Source organism: Pollicipes pollicipes, unplaced genomic scaffold (assembly GCF_011947565.3).
Source record: "Pollicipes pollicipes isolate AB1234 unplaced genomic scaffold, Ppol_2.1 Scaffold_7231;HRSCAF=8579_pilon_pilon_pilon, whole genome shotgun sequence".
In the NCBI taxonomy this organism is placed as follows: domain Eukaryota; kingdom Metazoa; phylum Arthropoda; class Thecostraca; order Pollicipedomorpha; family Pollicipedidae; genus Pollicipes; species Pollicipes pollicipes.
In genome coordinates, this window is record NW_023597034.1 from 34,695,378 (window position 1) to 34,714,911 (window position 19,534).

Consider the following 19,534-nt stretch of genomic DNA (forward strand, 5'->3'; position numbering starts at 1 on the left):
CTCCGAGTCGTACACAGGGCTGTGGCGTGACCACCCCAGTACATCTGCGCTGAGCGGAGCACCGAGGACATCGAGTGCCGTCAAAACAGGCGCGTGCAGGCGCCCGCGCCGAAGATGCGGCGAACCACTTCAGCCTTATTGATAGTGATGCATCCGTATCGACACAACTGCTTGCCAAAAGAAGCACTCGTGATCTTGAATGCGCCCCCGTGGCCGCGAGCCGAGCCCGTGACAGGCAAACGACAAAAGTCACTAGTATGATTAGGCAGAAGCAACCCCCCAAACCTCGTCCGTAAAACGAGAATCAAACGACTTTTTTTAACTCAACGGCTCCACAGTGAATCACGAGACAAACACACGGCCGTCACGCATGGGGTAATGCGCACACAGTGTGATCACCTCACAGTGGCGGTGAGCCTGGGACGTTCCAGGGCATCTCAGCAACGGGCCACGGGACGCTAGCACACGGGAATCCCCAGCGGCGTGCAGCCCTTCATGGACGGCCGATTTGCCGTCACAGCGAAGACCCGCTGAGAGCGAAGTCCAACACGGAACGACAGCGAAAGCCTAGCCCTTCGCGGCTGGCATCGCAGCGTTCCCGGCACAGCCACACGCGGCGGCGCACTGCCGCGTGACAAGCTGCAGTGCCGCTCCGAGGAAAGCAGCCACCGCAGCCAGCCGGCCCCGTCCCGCATCCGGCCAGCGCGCGCCCAACTTGGCCGCCAGCCGCCGGCGGCCTCCGCCCGGCCCCGCGGCCGGCGTTGAGATCAGCCGTCGGCCGGCCCGATGAGGCCGGAGCCGACGCAGCGCATCAGGCGCATCGGCCCAATCGGACCCGCCGCGCCCCGGATGGCCCCAATCAGACGGGCGGCGTTCAGGGCGGATCTGGCGGCCGCCCGGCGCCGTCCTGATCCTGGTCCGACAGCGGCCGACGGCGGCTGCCGTCAGCGTCGCTGTCGCTCCCCACGCCCAGCCGTCGCGCGCCGCTGTGTAAATCCGCGTGCACGCGCCGGGTCCGACGGCAGTCCGTCGGCAGCGTTTGCACGCCCCGGCACGGAGCGGTGTCAGGGTAACACACACGGGCCGGCTCCACCCGTCCGAGGGGGGGGGGGGGGCGACCGGAAGACACCGCCGGCTCGCGTGCCCCTCTCCGGTCGCGCTGTCTCACGGCATGGGTCTGGTCCCGGCCGCCCGTCGCCGCCACGTGGAGCCCAGCCCCGCCGGGGCGGACCCACCGGTCAGCGGGCCGCCGGATCAGCCCCGAGGCCGGCAGCCCGCCAGACCCGGACCGGCGAATGGCTATCCGGCTGGCAGCCCGGGGCAGCCCAGAAGCGGACTTTGCGCCAGGGGACTTTCACCAGCGTTGTAAGAAGCCATGATCTTAGGCGGAATTAAATCAATCCGGCGGGATGAGGGGCATTGTTGCGGCGCGGATGACAGCGGCCCGGACCGTGAGTCGGGTGAACATCCGACCACGTTACACAAACAGGTCGATCTAGGACGCGCCGCCAGGCTAAACGAGACGCACGCCATGCTCCTAACGACGGAGGCCGGGCTTTTATCTATCCAAGGCAGACAAGCGTCGCATTGCAAGCTAAAAGCCGGCCCGGTCATCAGTAAGTTCACCAGGTTTCCCAGCTGCGCCCAGTAGTGACACAACCGGCAGACCAAAACGACCGTCGGCTGGCGCACGAGCAGCGCAGAAATACGCCCTTCCAGAGCTGTCCGAGGCGAGAGGCCCCGCATCCAGGCATGGATCCGTTCTGGTGCGCGCCGCTGATCCCCTTGCCTCCTTGCAGCACGCGGCGGCGCGAAGCGTGCGGCTGCGCCGGCCGGCGCCGACCAGCGAGCTCACCTTGTCTGCTCCTCCGCGGCTGGACACGCTGTGCACTGTGCGCCCGGCTACCTGGGACCGGCCTGCAGCCGCGGCCCGGTGCCGGCGGCGGGCGCAAGCTCTGGGCCGGCGGCAGCGCTCGCCTCCGGCCGCTGCCGCATACCAAGATGGCGGCGCGCTGCAGCGCGGGCGGCCACTGGGCCGGGCTCGGCGCGCCGGCGGCTCCGTCAACGTGGTGGGCGCGGGCGGCGCTAGTCCAACATGGCCGGCGGCGGCGGCCGCGCGCTTGCTGTACTCTCTCGCTGGCGCCCAGCGCGCACCCGGCGCGCTGCACTGGCTCGCCTCACGCGCCGACGCCGGCGGTCATGTCGCGTCGCGCCGCGCCGCTTCCCAGGCTGTGCCGCCGCCGCCGTCGGCCACGCCACTACGCCCGCTATTGATCGGCGCACCAGGCGCGACGAGCCGATCGGCGGCGGCGACGGCGACGGCGACGGCGCAGACGCTGCCGCCGCCGCCGCCGCCGCGTCGGCTGGCGCGTGCGTGCACCTGGCCGCACGTGGAGGCGACGCCGGCGGCCGCCACCTGCCGCCGCCAGCGGGGGAGGGGCGGGGCCGGGTCGGCGGCGGGAGGCTGCAGCGGTGTCACACCAGCAATGCAGGCCGACCGCGGACGGGCGGAGCGGTCGGCAGCTTCGACAGCTGATACACGTCCCGTGGCTGGCTGGCTGCGTGGACCGACCGACGCCATTGGAAAGCCATGCGAAGAACCGCCACGCCGAGGCCTGCGGAGTTCTTTCGCCGACATCGGTCAAAGACGGCAGATTGGTACCAGATGGCAGGATCCATGCGAGCAAGTGTGCCGATCGCTACCCTGTCCGACTGCGGTCCATGAAACCCGCCATCAAACGCCACGCCACACAATGAGCAAGTGCTCCAGTGGCGCATCCGCGGCCAACAGCTTGGGTCATCGTCGATCCAACATCCATGACGGCTGATGCTGGTAATGATTGGGCTTGAGGACGCGCCGACGGCCGAGGGAGGCTGTTTTGCGACCTGGACGCATGAGTCGACAACATGATAACGCGATTCCGAAGGCACGGCCAGCGACTCACGAACCCAATTCCGGTAGCCTGGTCAGCGACATCCGGCCTCAACGAGACAGCTTCGACGCCAACTGATGACCTCAGGGAGGTGTCCTCGAGATCGACAAAAAAACCGTGGTAGCCTCAACATCAGGAGGAATACGTGGGGGCGATCTCGATACCAACTGGGGACCTGAAAGCTCGAAGCCTGGACCGGCAGCTCGCCATCACCTGGGGACATCCGAGAGACGTCCGCAACACCGACGAGGACCCGCAAAAGGTAGCTCAGCGGAACAGCCCCCGAGAAAAAACCCACCATGGACAGGGAACATCAGGAGGGTAGCCCGCCATCAACTGGGACTATCTGAAGAGTAGCCTGCACACGGACTGAGGGCCTCGGAGGCAGCTCGTCACCGACCGAGGACACCCGAGAAATGACACCGTACTTCTCCACAAAATATCGGGGGTGGCTCGGACGCCAACTGCGAACAGCTGTCAGCTGCCCTCACCCACGGCCGGCAGCCTACAGATCCAAACTCTCCCAGAACTAAGGGTCACGACCTAAAACGCCAAACGGAACATCGCCAGCGGCGACCGGCGGCGTGCGCCCCGCGGCTTACCGCGAACCTCCGCACCATACCGCCACCACGCGCCGCCTCCTGCCGAGGCCCGGCGGGCCGGCGCCGGCGGGCGACAGGCCCGGTCTGCCGCCGCTGGCCGCTCAGCTCGCGGGCCACAGCGGGGCACCTCCGGCAATATCCTGGCGGCCCAGCTCCCGCCGTGGCCGCGATCACCGCGAAATGACTAACGAGTGGCGCTAACTGATTTTTTATTGACGCGCCTGAGAATGCGGCGGCGCGGCGGCGGGGCGGCGCGGCGATCTCGGCGAGCGCGCGCGGCCGCGCACTAACGAGCCGCCGGCACGCTTCATTAATGCGCTACTCGGGCCGGCGGCGGGCTCGCGCCGCGCGCCCAGCAGAGGTGATCGACGCACTAGATTACCATCGATCTCTCGCGCGCCGGTCGGCCAGCCGGCCGAGGGGCACCGGGCCAGATTAGCGGGCGGGCCGCTATCGGGGCGGCGGGGAGGCCCGGCGGCGCTGGCGCTTTCGGCGGCCGCCGCCGGCGCCGTCGGCCAGTCGCAGGCCAGCGGGCCGAACGGCGCGCCGGCGATAACGGATAATTGATGAGTTCCGGCCGCCCTCGCCGCCGTACGCAGCCGTGCCAACGACGGCGGCGGGGAGCGGCGGGCGCCGGTCGGCCAGCCGCCGCTGCCAGCGCGAGCGCCCACCACAGAACGGACCCCGCCAGGCGGGTCGCTTCTCCGGACGGCGGGGTCATCCCCTGCCACAACTGGTCATGTCGTCCAGGAGGCAGGCTCGTTCCATCCTCGGACTTTCCGCCAGCGGCGGGTCCTCCTGTGAACACAGGGAGAGCTCGCGGGGCTGACCACGTCGCCCAAGGTTGAAGAGGTGCCTTCTGCTGCGGCGCAGGGTCGCCCACCCGCACGATGCTCGATGAGGTGCCAGAGCCTTCGGAAAGTCGGGCCGCTCTCCCCAGACCCCCTCCCCGCCCCGGACGTCGCTCTGCCGGCGGCCGCTCCTCCCCGGACGACAGCGGCGCCATTTCGGCGGTGGCGCGCAGCAAACCATTAGCACCGGGCCCCAGCGGAAGTGGACAGACAGCGCCGGACGCCCGTCCCAAGATGGAGGAGGGCGGCGCTGGCAGCGGGCCGGCGTCCTGCCGCCGCCGCCGCCGCCGACCGACTCCCCCTCCCCTCCCCCCCAAACGATACAATACGCTGGATAAGTAAGAGCGCAGTCCGGCCTGAGCGATCCCTGAGGCCGGACAATGGCCAGAATGAACCGGTCCGATTCCTGGGGGGCAGCCGTCGCTCCAGCGCTAATGGCCTACGCAGCTCCGGCCGGCCGGCCGGCGCGGCGCGTCGCGGCCGCGCGGTCACCGGGCCACCCGCCGACGACAGCGACCGCACGCGGCGCCGGGAAACACAGCACGGAGACGGCCGGCCGGCGTCGGACCAGCGCTGGGAGCCCGAGCGCCGCCCACCCATCACAGAGCGGCGAAGGAACATCACTGGGAGGGGAGGCTGGTTTGTGTGCGCGAGTAAAGAGGAAACAACACATCGGCCCGGTGACTTATAGTACAGAGCTTGAAGCCATTTTGCACAACCATCTCCTGGCCACTTTAAACAGCTTTTCAGTTCAGCGAGTCTTAAAATGGCATCGCTACCGCGTTTTGTTTGCAGTCGTGGCGTAACTCAACGTTAACGTCAACCTGACTCACAACAAAGGGTGCATGTAACACTGCACCCACACACAAAACGGGGCCCTTACGGACCATATCGCGTGCTGAAGGTCTGGTCCACCATCTGAGATACCAGGCGACTGGCAGCAGACGTGTGAACTCCAACCGCACTGGCGGGCAGCTAATCCCTGGCCGAGAACTCTGCCAGCTAAAGCCACCCGCCACACTCACACAGAAATATGCAGTTGCACGAACGCCAACAGACGGTCAAGTCTGACAGCCTGACCACAATGCCCAATATGGCACGCCACTCCGCACCCCACGCATCACACGCCTCTGCCCTATCACACGAGCACGTGGGGCCTGAAGGACATCGGACCGCTTATCAGCTGCCACTCCTATTGACGAAATAATGAATGTAACGCCGCCAAGCTTGTTGTCACATGAATCCCAAGTAGCACAGGCAGCAAAAATGATGGGCACAAAAACGCAATATCTATTGGCTCTCCGTCGTTCTGAGCACGCCCCTGCGCATTCCAGCCGAGCTCAGACACTTAAGGAAATCTGGCGCCGTCAGTTTTAGTGGCTCAGAAACTCTCACCTATGTGTGGAGACTCATGACTCATGACAGTCCAGTATTCCGTCCAGGCCCGGACAAAGTTTGTTTCGGTGCGAACATTCGCATGCTATAGCTCGGTTCTGCACTGACTTTTCCAGTGCATGAAGTCAACTGATGACGCATGAAACTCACTTTCGACGTCGAACCATTCAGGACCCAGCATGTTACCACGCGAATCACATGGCTTGTTTGCTTGAATAATGTTGTGATCAGAGCCTTCACTCAGCTAAGCTTGTTGTATGACTGATGGCATACCCACCACAGCAGCTGGAACTGTAGTGTAACACCATCTAAGCCTGTTGGATAAATACAACTGAGGATTTACGTTAAGAATATCATGCCGCGACACGGCGGCTCCGTGGAGCAGCTCTCCTCATCCTCTCTGCCAAGATAATGAGGCGCTTTAGTTAGGATTACAGCCCACTTGGCTGCTGCATCCCAAACTCACTGCATCTTCCACCCACCACAAGTCAAAATCGACGTTTGACCACAAAATTAGACTATTCAAAATCCTTGTTGCTCCGACTTGCATGGCATATCATGTTTGATTTGGAAGATGGTGATTATGACCATAATTTGATAAGAGTAGGAACCTATGCACATATGGTTCACAATTAATGCCTACATTGCTGCATCACAATCAAGCTCAGTGACAGACAATTGCACCTGCATGTCATACATAGATATTCAAAATGCCTTCAGCTGTTGACATAGTCACTGCACTTTTATTATATTGCAATGATCACACCTGGAGAAAAGACATTGGCTGAAATAGCATTCAGTAACATTCAAACTGCCTGATTTATGGGAGCTACCTGGCAACAAATTTTCCTTGACACAATGACATAATGATAGCACACTTTTTATGACAGCAGTGGTGCATCAGAACTCTGTCAAGGCCGGCGTGGCGGATGCAATCAGGCCACTTCGGACTGTGGCGTCAACAACGCACCCTGTATGCTATCGTGCAGGCCATGGTTTGTTGCCATGAAGCCGATATTTCAGCCTGACGAGTTATTCTTAGATGTATGCATTACAGAAATTCATAATCACCTGACACCTACAGCATACTCAAGATGTCTGTTTCTGACCACAAAAAATCATTTTGTTTTAAACAGAGCTCATGTGGTAACAATACGCACATCCATCAATACCTTTGGACTTCTCAAAGGTTTAGCACTAAATGGAAACTCATTCATCCTTGTCCAAAATATTTGCTTTCTGCTTCAACATGTGCTCTAACTCTCCTGAATTAAAATCAAGGACATGTTTCCTTTTCCAATCACAATAAAGCAATGCTACAGCTTATAACTCACAACATGGTGTCAAGCCTGGTTCCATGGAAATATAAGTCTATTGCTTTCACTGTCAGTAGTATGCAGACTAAAAATTGGTCAAGCTCAACAGTTCTGATTTTGTGCTGCCTGGATTCGAGATAAAACCATTGATTGTCAGAATGCTGTATGGATTAGTATTATGTGTTAAAATGGTTGCCTGTGTTTTCATTTTTGTGTATTTTTCATTTCCATGAACAGCAAATTTTTTACTGGACTGGGCTACAACAAAGATGTGCTGCAACATAACTGAAAACATGACACATCTATGTTATGCAGCATCAATCCTCTTCAAAAACAAAATTCATGTCCCAAGACACCACAGCTCTCAGAGCCATATACACTGACCAACATACCAACATCAATTTAATGTTGACAGCAAACTCCAATTACAAGGACATCATCAGGACTTGATGCCTGGGGGCAAGTGTTGATGCCAGTCAAAGCTGATGTTCAGGATGGGGGTTCATTATTGTATTCCATCATCAAGCTGCATTTGATTGTGGGCATTCTACCACACCAATTTGCATTCCTGGACCATGGCTACAGAAGATGAATGTTCTCCTTCAAAATATCATGACTTTATGATGGCCAGCCTGATCCATATAAGCCATATGAGCTTAATACATGATGTAATAATTCAGATACTTAATCCTTGCCCACAACCCTGAATCTTTCATCCCAGATCACACCTGATTTGAAATCTCTTCTGGAATTCACCACTTAACAGGAACAGCATAACAGGACATGGACTGACAGATTCCCTTACCAGTTATTTAACCCACCACCACCAACTGAACACCCTTGATGCCATGACCTGGCCTTGTGGCCTTGTGTGCTAAAGATTTGGACACATTCTCATATGAACACATTCATCCTACAATGGTCATCACACATGTCAGACAGCAATGGATTTGGATGATGTGATTGCATGCCTCCCGGGCTTCCTTCGCAAGGCACAGCTTTATACTTTCCACCAATCTGTTATATCCAGGCTTGGCCAATTTATGCAGGTTTCCAACACTAATAACAACCTCATTCCATGTAATCCTCATGCCTTTGTTCTTAAACATGTGCACATGGTGACATGTCAGAATCAGAGCAATAGTACACTGCAGGTGAAAAACATTAAGTAGGGGTGCTAAGGTCACCAAGTAGTCAAAATAGCATCACCAAATAGCAAATAGGTCAAATAGCATCACCAAGTAGCCAAAGCATGCACAAGACATGGGCCGTGTGCAGTTAGCAGCACAGTTTCACAAGGTGGAACTTGCACAATACCAGCCTATGGGACATGCTTAATCTAAACACCACCAAATTAAACACTGCTTATGGCTAAGCCAACTTTCCTTAAGGTGTAAAGAAAATCCCTCTCTTCACAGAGATGGACCTGACAACTGGAACATCTGAGTGAATGACATAGCAAGCTGATGCCCTCTCCCCAGATAATGTACACTTTTTGTATCAGCTATCTCCTTGCACTGCAATCATGCAATTTTGGTGTTGTGATGGTCCCAATGTGTGGCAACTAATAGACAGTGATACTGTTGCACTTGCAATATGACAATGATTTGGTCAATAACAGATGCCTGCAGCCCAACTGTACAAAGTCAACATTCTGAGCATCAATTTAGCAGCAGATTCAACACTCTATTTAGTGCAGCTGTAAACATCCTTTGGTAAGCAAACCACTTTGGACACCCTCTGAAGTGGATAGATAAATCATGTGGGCAAGAGCATCCATGAAAGTGGCAGCCTGATATATGCACCCAAGTACAAGTTAAAGATCCATTGTCTTTTTAGACAAATTTTCAAAACTTATAGACCCTGCCTGGAAAGTTAAATAATTATGCCAAACCAACTGCTCAGGGTAGGTTAGTGTTATGAAAATATGACACTAAATGCTGTCAACTCTACATGAAAGGCAACAATCAACCAGGAAGTAAGCATTGTTGCATTTAAAAAAGGTTTGGAGTACACTTCACTCCATTCCAACATAATAAGTTTGGCCACAGAAACTGTGTTTGCAAATGCTTCTTCTTGACAAATCTGCAGTGACTCAAAGGCAACAATGGCAAAAACCTGAATAAAGACCTACATGTATGCACAATATTCACAAAGCCTGCCAATGAACCATGTTGCCATACTGAGTCCAGCCAACCATCTCTCAAGCTCAACTGTGAAAACCTGGCTTTGAAATCATAGATCATACAAGCTTTGGTCTTGTCAACCCTAGAATACTGACTAGCAATTTGGTCAAGCCAACACTATACAACACAACAGTACTTTTTATCTTATGCCAAACAACACATCCTGATGACTGGCACCAGGCCAGCACTAAATAAATCTTAACACACATGAAGATAGCCAGTGCTTTAAAACAGAGCACAGCATGCAGGCTAAATATTTTGTGCAGGTGCCAGACCACTAGTGCAATGATGGCATTGTCTTGGTGCATCAATGCATGGCAAATATGTTGGCTGATGACAGATGCCAGAGTAACAAGTAGTGGCTGCAGGGAGCCACTGCTTGTATGTATTAAGAAAGGAGGACAGATAATATTTCAGGACATTGCCTATATTTGCAGGGGGTTTTCAACTGAAACAGCAATCTAGAAGATCATTTGGTGCAGTACACAGCCCTGCCCTTTTGGAACAACTACCACCCTCTAGTTTCTGAGCTACACACACCCACCCACAAAGATGCACAGACTATTTCACACAGACTAATTGAAGGTCACCCACGCATCTATGACTCCATAATAACATCATTCAAATCCTGACATTCTGTTGGCTATGCAGCCATCAATATCAAGAAAAAATATAGCTGATGTGTTCAAATCTGGAATTTGTAACCATGATTTCCAGACACAATGGCTGACAATTAGCAGCATTTTCCACTTAGCACCATACCAAAATTCACATGTTATCATGTTTCATCATGTCTGGTATCTACTTCAACATCCTCAAACTCTGAACATTCTCTTCAACAAAACTGCAGGAACAATGCATCTCACAATGCAGCAGCCTGAGTGCCTACCATCATGAAAAAACTGAAATTCATTGTATCCAAAATATGCAAGAATTAGGAACTCAGACGACGATTCTGAATATCATAACTCATTTGTAATACCATAACACAGAAATTATAGAAAGCCTCATTTGACTGCATCCAGGTGTAACAATTCATTTGGCTATCTTAGGACTTACAAATAATTCTTGTAAAATGGGTATACATCATATGCAAAGGAAATACACACCCACACTCACTGAAACCAACTAAGTAGCAGCAACTGATCAGAATCAGTACCATCTAGGGAAGACCAATGCGACGCACTCAAAACTCACACGATATACACAGCTCGTTGAGCAACTTCATTGAAACAATTAATGATAAAATGCTTGGCACCAATCATCAGAATTGATTCAGAGACCTTAAATGGGCCTTGAACCGTACCTGAACCTTAATAATGACATCGAGATATGTACGACGGATGGGCACCGCACACACGTACAAAACACGCACGACTGATGTCGACCATAGGATACTTACGATTTATGACCCCGGGGGGATACACTACGTATCTTCACACATAAATGCTTTTTCACACCATCAGTACCTCTAAAAAGGGTCGTTAACAAGGAAAAACAACGAAAACACCGGGGAAGGGTGCGGTTTGTTTGACACACAGTCTCGTGAAAAGTCCCGTATGTTGGTAAGTCAGCTGATTCCAAGTACGATTAATATGTTTCTGTTAAACCAGAAGAACAAAATGTGACGGCCGCTGCAGCATGCTATCATTTCACTCACAGCAAACATTTTTGAATAATTCCTGGTGGAAACTTACATAAAATTAGCCATAACGCAAATATGTCCTTCAGCTATTGCACGACCATAAGACGGTCGTGGGCTTGCGATGTTTACGGGGGAAATTGCGCGCGGCTTCGGCGCGCTAAATTTGAGGCAATCTGGGGTTATGCCCTCCCCTCACACCCACCCCCGATTTTAAAATCCCGTGTACGCCCTTATCAACCGTATTAGTAAACCAAGGTCAGGGGCGCAGAAGTGGCAGGGGAGTTGTGAGCATATTAGCCCCTTTAAAAGGTCAGGGCTGTGAACTCCATGGAATGATCACCAAAATGGCTATTTCAGTTCAAAACTCCATGCAAATCTAGAGCACTCCCTTTGGCCTCTTGCGCCGATCTGGGCTCCGTGGGAAAATGCCCGCCGCTATGTCGACCAGAGTCCACCAACACCAACCAGTCGGATTCGTGTCTATCTGAGCTCTGGGATCCCATTCCGGATTTCCCAAGGAGCACCGTGGAGCACTAAACGGTGATGATCACCATGCGTCGTTCAGAAACCATGAGGTCCTGCCTTACCAGAAGTCCTGTGCCCGCAAAGGGCTCCGAATCGGCCAGGGGCCGACTCGGAGCTCGGAGCAGTCGGCTCGAAGGGCCCGAAGGGGGACTCGATGGGACCTTCGGGACTGACGATCAACAGCCGGATTGGAGGGCTGACTGTGAGTCACTTTAGGGACCCGGTCTTAGGTCCGTGATCTCAGATGTGACTCAGAGGACCTTCTGGGACGATGCGGCACTCTCTGGGCCGGAGGTCACCAACACTTAGTAGACGACTCCCGGTCGGCCTGAGCCGTTACGGCTCATTTCCTGAGCAGGACGAATGCCGGGGTTCGCAATTTGCATTGGTCGGATCCCCTGAAATAATGAGGAGGCCCTGTGTCCGCCAGGGGCCCACAGTGACTGACCGGGGGCCCTGTGTCGGCAAGTGGCACTGAGTCGGCCAGGGGCTGCGTTTGAGAGGGCCCGAAGGGGCGCCAGAAAGAGCCCGAAGAACCCCTCTGGATTAAGGGGCTCATTGGAAGGGCCCAAAGCAAAGCGCTTGTTGAAGGCTACCTGTAGGACCATCTGGGACATCCGTAGAGACGTGGCCTCAAATGGCTGTTAGAAGAGCCCCATATACTGATTGGGACCACTGGGACGACGCAGGTTCATTTTTCAAACAGAAACCACCAACACCGAACAGTTGCCTTCGTGTTAGCTTGAGCTTTGGGGGCCAATCTTCTCAGAGACGAGGTCGGGGCACATGATTTGCATTGGTCGGACCCCTGCAACCATGGGGGACCTCTGTGATGCTCAGGGGTGCACAGTGCCCTACAAGGGTCTGTGTCGGCAACGGGCCCCGAGTCAGTCAGGGCAACATTTGCTGAACAAGGACAGGGACAGAATGCCCCCAAATGCCAGAGGGCCTCTTGTTTTGGTCAGGGCCCTTGGACAATGTGTGGGGATTTGTTTATTTATTTGTTTATTTTCTTTTATCGCCAGCAGAGCAGGCCTCCCTAACAGGCGAAGTCTTTTAAACAGCCAAAACTGTCATGAAAGATATCCGAGATAGTATTGCTGCCTATCAGGGTGTTCACAACGCTTGACAGCCTGCAAAACAGATTGCACTGTGCTGTCTGCACACGAGCGCCAGGTAGAGCCAACAGCGTTCGCGTTCGGGTAGATCGGGGCGGCACAGGTAAGGGAAACAGCTAAGCAAGATCTGAGAGTCCAGTTAACCTTGGAGGGTGTTTCTCAGAAGGCGTAAAGCGTGCTGCACTCTTTGTGCTGCTAGGAATGGGATTTTTAAATTAGGCAAAATGCTCTGATAGCAAAGAGAAGCTATTTGCCCGAACAATGTGCGAGTAAATAGCCAAACAAGAAACTTGTGCTGCCCTCGACTGACCCACTCCGTGTGGGGATTGGCCGCCCACGTGCAGACCACGCTACAGTATTCTTTAGCCGATCACACGCTTGCAACACGCGTAGCCATCACTGCGCCTCGGTTGGCTTTTGACCTGCTGGTACCGACTTGGAAACATCGGATAAGGAGACTAGCTCTTTGACTGCCTCTACTGACTATGTCAGACATGTGAAGCGAAGGTTTGTTTGATGTCCAGCGTTAAGCCAAGGTTTCTTACTCTGCATTCATGTTCAAGCTCAGTTCTTTCGCTAACTAATTGGTCTGGACGGGAGCACGCATGCGGCTCATCGCAAACGTTTTACATTTTACAGGGTCGAGGGTCAATTGACCTGACCACGCTACCGAATGATCGAGATCCCCGTACAGCAGCAGGCCGTCAGCCGGATTTTTAATTCTGCGGACAATTCTTACACCATCGGCATACCAAAGGCCGCTGAATTCAATGAAACACGAAAGATCGTAAATGAACGGCGATGAAGGAGAGGAGTCAAGGGTAATACTTCCGGGTCGCCGGAATGCGACAGTATTCAATCGAAAGTTTTACGTCGACGATAGCCCTCTGATGTCTGTCAGGCAGATGCGAGACAAACCACTGTATATTCCACATGAGCAGATTCCCTCAACTGGTATGGATGCTTTGGCTTAAGGATTAGGAGCTTATGGTTAACGCTCTGAAAAGCGGACGAATAATCGGTATTGATAGTCTCCGACTGGCATTTGCCCGGCATGACCTCCCAAGCCGACTTAAGGTAAGCGCTTAAGTTCGTGCTGCACGAACGCCTAGAAATAAAACCGTGCTGATGAGGCCACAACGCTGGCGAGACGTGGTGGGACTGCCATCATAAGCGACTCTTCTCTTTTTGTCGGCTTTCTGAAACATTGGCATAATGTTTGCCTCCTTCCACCTCTCCGGGAGTGCGCCAGAACTCGAGAGGTGACAAATTTTGGTGAGCGAAACAACTAACTCGTCCGTGCGCTGGGCGACTATGCAGACACTGGCGTTTTCAGTCCCACAGGCCTTGTTGGTTGGGACCGACCGTAGTTTTTGTGGATCGCACGGCCGCCTCAGAGATTTCCAGCTGGCATAGTGACACGACTGGGTAGCACGGCGCGTCTGGAGAGTTTGCACACAACGACCAGCAAATTTCAGCGCAAATGCTTCATTTGTCGCGGCAGCGCGAGCCACGTCATCTGACACGAGAGTCCGCTCAGAGTTGAACAAAACTGGTGATATGCAAACACATTTTAAGATGATCATTAGGGCCTGGCGTCAGTCTTGAACTCATGGGCGATTCTATGTAAATATTGAGAGCATTAGGATTTGGACACGGACATAAAAGCACGTCTCCTGTCCGCAAACCCAGCCGCGGTCGCCGCACCGGGGTTTCTCCGCAAAACGTCGGAAAGCTGCCTGTTTCAGCCAGAGAGCGGCTCGCACCGCTCCGCCTAACCAGGGGGCAGTCAGCGTCGGAGGGTCACCGTGGTACCGTGGTCGGCGATGACCGACTCAAGCAGCCTGTGGACGGTGTCCGCTGTCTGGTCAATTTCAACGTAATCCAGCAGCCCGCACAGGATCAGGGAGAGACCCTGGCGCAGACCGTTGTAGTGAGCCCTCTTGGAGTACGCCGCTTGACTACAGGCCGACTGTTTGCCGGCACACTGAGGGTGGCAATGGTTTCCTCGTGTCCTGACCTTAGAAGACCGTCTTGCACATCGAGCTGTGACGGTATGCGTCGGAACAGTACTAGGTCCGGAATGTTCTTTCCTCTTATGGGTTGGCAGACCCACTGTTTCAGACCCAGTGCGTCGTACATGTCAACAAATCTGGTGGAATAACATGAGAATGTCGGCATATGCGACATGATTTATCCTTGGCAACCTTATATATGAGGGCTTATGATACCCAATGAGACAATAGTAGGCCCCCGTGCCAGTCAGCACCCCCGGTGCCGAACGGGGGTCCTCCACCCCATTTCAGCCGGGGGCCCAAACTGGAGTCTCGGTGTCAATTACTGGACCGCCTGCGCCGACAAGGGGTTTTGTTGCGTTAATAAGGGCTCCTGTGTTGATCCGGGGCTAACTACCCGTGTCAGTGGACCTCCGGTGCAGAAAGGGGACCAGTGCATAGTGGATCTCTCGAAGGGCCTCCGAAGTGACCAGGTGACCCCGCCTCCGTACTGGCTTCCAATGTTAAATTGGTCTCCCATCATTTCTTGCTTAACTATAACAAGACTACAGTATGATATTGTGTCACAATATCACGGTGTCAGTGTTACCGTTGTCACAAATGGTGTTATTTCCATTCTCTTTTTTGTTGGTTATGTTCTATGGACGAAACGCTACTTGCATGGTGTCAATTTTTGTAACTTATTGAAGGGGGGGGGGGGACAAACCGAGGGCCCGACAACCTACCTCACATCCACCCCACCTACTTTTTCACCAGATCAAGCCCACTTGATTTTGATTAAAACAATATATGTTTTTAATATTCGTGTAATTCATAAAAGTCTTTAATTTAGGGAGTATGGAAGCAATGCAGGGCTGGGTTCAGGGAGCAACCACTGGATGCATACGTTTCTTCCCATCGGCACGTGCAGGCGCCCCTTTAGAGGCCACCTTAGGGCGTCGATGGTGCTCTCCTTTGACGGTCATAAAAGGCGGCACGCATTTTGGTTGTGGGGGACGGGGACGGAGTTAGCCATAAAGGACTTGGGTCATCCCCATATTCCAGGGCGTTCCACTTTAGCCTCACAAACCATTGCGTGTCCTATGGCGCTAGGTATGTGAAGTTCATTGCATCGTTTATCCGCTCAGCTGTTACGATTTGTATCTTGTGGCGAGAGCAGCCATGGCTTTTTGTTGTGAGAGTGGTACGAGGAATCACTACGGAGAAAGATCACAGAAGATGGTCTTTGTGTTATGATCATCTTTTACGCAAGTTTTTTTAGCATTCCAGCAAAAAACATTGGGGGGGGGGGGCACGCCAACATTGGGGGAGGGAGCAACTCAACTTGGGGAAGAGCAGGGCTCTCCGGAAAGAATACAAATTGACACCCGTGTTTACGTGGCCATTTAAGGCCTTCACAGAATGATCAAAGGAAATTGATGACGTGAAATTAATGAAATCGATATCCGTGACTTAGTCGAGAGTTTTACCAATTTCAAATGCAAAGCCTGAGAGATAAAGATGATCTGTGGCTTGGAGATGCCAGCCAAAGTATCTGCTAGCTCAAAACATCGTTTCTCATATCCTCAATCAATACAGAGATATAATTATTGTGAGTAGCTTGTCACATACAGTATGGAAAGGAAAATGTGTCCAGATCTTTTTGCGTCCCTGGCATGAAAATATAAGTTGCATTGCCAAAGATATTAATGCAAAATATTCTCCAAACAATGGAGATGCGCGTCATCCTGCATTATTTACACTTGATCATCACTAGGGGAGCGGCTTTACGGCATGTGCTCTAGCTGACGCCTTTGTCGGGGGAGACGGAATCGCCACGCTGTCACCTAACCAACAACTCTGGCGCACGTATCAGATGTCATCTTGTGCGGCACGTGGCCGATGACCTCAGGCAATCAAGCCTTTGTGTCTCCCTGGGGTCTTCTTGCGGACTTGACATGTCAGGAACCCTCGTGGATAAACGTCTGTCGGGATGAGGGCAGATCCAGGGAAGGAGCCGGCTACGGATCATCCGTCTTTCGGCTGGTGATGCGCTTTCCGAAGTGTTCCCCCGATCAGGTATGGGCTCACTGACGGGTGGGGAGTCCCTCCGTCGCTGTCAACACCAGATGTTCTCCCTTTTGTCCTCGGGGTCTTGCTCCCAGCGCTTCTGCAATCGCTCTCGCGCGCCGGCGTCCAATCGTTGACCGTGGCCGTGGAGTCGTCTGGACATTGGAAGGAGGAAGAAGCACTGAAGTCGCTGCCACGCCGTCATCTCCGGGCTAGGCATCGAGCTGCCCAGTTCCCTCCCTGTCTCCTCACTCCGCGGTCAAATCCGGCAGTTCGACTGTTAACTGCCCATTGCTGACGGACGTGGGCCTCGTCGCTGACCGAGGTGTGTTTTAGAATTCATCATCGGCTTCAGCTTCGTTTTTAGTTAGATGGAAAATGTCATCCACTGTTGTCGATCGGCCTATGCCAGCTTCTGGTGAATGGTCACTTTACAGAAGCATAGTTCGAGGTCATTTTCCAGAACATACCGCAAGGTTGTGTCACTGGTGCCGACTTCCTGAGACAGTCTTTGGGTGGTTTTTGATGGTTTCGTTGTGCTGCCAACCCTGGCCTTCACGATGCTCTGTGTCGTTTCTTCCGACCGTATCCCCTTGCGCCGTCCTGTGTTTTGGTTCAGCATAAGTCTCTCCTCAGGTTTTTTTTCTTCAGGTGCAGTATTGCTTTTGCTGAAACGTGTGGTGGGTTTCGGAGTTAAGTCTGAACCACCTTTGTTTTTCGACGCTGAATCTTGTTAGCCCAACAAATTGGCACCCTTTGGCCTTTAACCCCGTGTTGGGGTTTTGGGCAAATCAATTAACACGCGCTCACGTGGGGGGGGGGGGTCAAGCTGACCCCTCGGAGAACGTTTTCCAGAATTGTTTCCCAACGGCGCGGCGTAGCCGCGCCAAACTTTGCATAGCTATAGACAATTAAGTAGCGGATCGTCTGCCATCAAAAATTTAGATGCACCTTGCAAGGTCGCTGACCAATGGCAGGTCCAAGTCAGGTCATGGTTTCAGCAAAGGCGATTTCTAGGGAATCGTTCAATCTGATACAACAACGGAGTGTTTGACGAAACCATACATCTCTGAGAAGCTTTCCTAGGCACCACAAATATTGAATAAGCGAATTGAATTACGTTGACCCAAGGTCAGGTATGAAGGTCAGACCAAGGTCAAAACCAACCTGATTTATTACTCTAGGGCCTGCTGTAAGGGATAGCTTATGGTGCTCATTTCAAATTTATTGACTGCAGAAACCGCATTATACATCTTTCATTTACTTTTTAGAGGTCAGAACAGGTCATTGACCTAAGATGATCCGGGTCGACATCTTGTTTTAGGAACATACTGCCTAGCGTAATCTTTGTCGCTTATTCAAATGCAAAACTCAGAGCAATCTTGTATGATTTTGGTCACCATGACCTTCAAAAGGTCAAACAAAGCCACTTATCTCATATGGGCATGTGACCTTTTGCTTAAAAACAGTTGCCTAGGTTCTGGGGGTACTTTGGAGACCATCCTGGAATTTGACTTTGTTTGACCTTGTTTGACCTGAATGTCATGGCCTAGGAAGCTCAAACGTTGACCTAAATGAGTTCGCGTACATGTCAAGACACCCTGTAAATTTGGTGTCTCTAGTTTTCTTAGTTCCCGAGATCTCAGAGTGGGGAGGGGGTCTAATTGACCCCCTCCCCACCCGAGCGAAGGGTATCTAGCCGGCCACCCGGGCGCGTGTTAAAACTCCGGGGCACTTGGCATTGAACGACACGGAGAAGCATGTATGTGCCTGTGTTGCATTTTGTTTCATCGCGCGTATATAGATCACAACGCGCTTTTCTTTCGCATCATGCCCTGAACTTGTATGAAAGTTGCCAGCTGTTCAGGTCACCACTTGCAACTCCTGTTACGTCTTCTGTTACGTCTCCTGTTACGTGTATACGTGTATGCCAGCGCTGCTTCTCACCCTGCGATGCAGCGCAAGGATCGACATGGACAATGGTGCTAACCAGCGGAAAGTGGCTGACGAGCTCATAATTGCTTCTGTTTCATTGATGTCTGCGCCGAGCCAACCGCTATGATCTAACATTAGCATCCCGACAAACCATGCTGGAGTTACCGACAACAGCGCCGTAACACCAGAGTTTTGTGTTTGCTTGTTCTCTAGGCACTGCTTCGCTCAACGCTGGCTCGTAGATATACCAGCATTGATGACATTGTGTAGGTTTCTTGAATTAACCTTAAAATGTAACTCGAATCTTAAGTTGCACCTTGGTTTAAACCAGTTTAAACTGAATACGGAAAGAGATGGAACACTAGGAGGATTAGCCTCTTTCTCAAAACCTTGCTGTTTTACAAACAATTATCGTTTGCAAAACAATCATCATCTGTAAAACAGCAAGCGTTTGTCCTCCATTTCGATATGATATCGAAGCGGGGGACCTAGAAATAACGTCTCCGAAATATTGAGCTAATAGCTAATATAATAGCTAATAAGAGCTAAGAGCTATTGAGCTAATTGAGCTATAAATCTTAAGCTTTTTTAAGGTAGGGCTACAAAGACCGGCGACCTCAATAGGGTCCTTTATCAGAATAGATCCTTCATGAATGGACGGCCTCTCCCTGAAAGTTTCCTGCATCTGCTACTGCTGATGCAGCGCCGTTACTATCAACCCCCCCCCCCCCACACACACACGAGGCAGGACTTGCCTAATAACAGGTAAAGACAGAGGTCTCGTAAAATCGTGAGAGACTGCAAGGCCTGGCGCGCACAGCGCGACTTCACTTGGCGCTGAGGAACCCACATTTATGCTTGTCATATGGGTCTCGAGCTTTGATGCGTTTATTTTGAGGTGTAAGGCAACCATTTCAATAGTTGTACTTGACCACTTCTAAAACCAGCAGGAGAAACAAAACGC

At 52.9% G+C, this 19,534-nt stretch overlaps 1 pseudogene; it reads right to left on the minus strand.

The window, feature by feature from the left end:
- Window positions 1-10,830, minus strand: part of LOC119110050 (guanine nucleotide-binding protein G(I)/G(S)/G(T) subunit beta-1-like) — a 29,806-nt pseudogene extending 18,976 nt beyond the window's left edge.
- Between the last annotated feature and the right edge of the window lie 8,704 nt (window positions 10,831-19,534).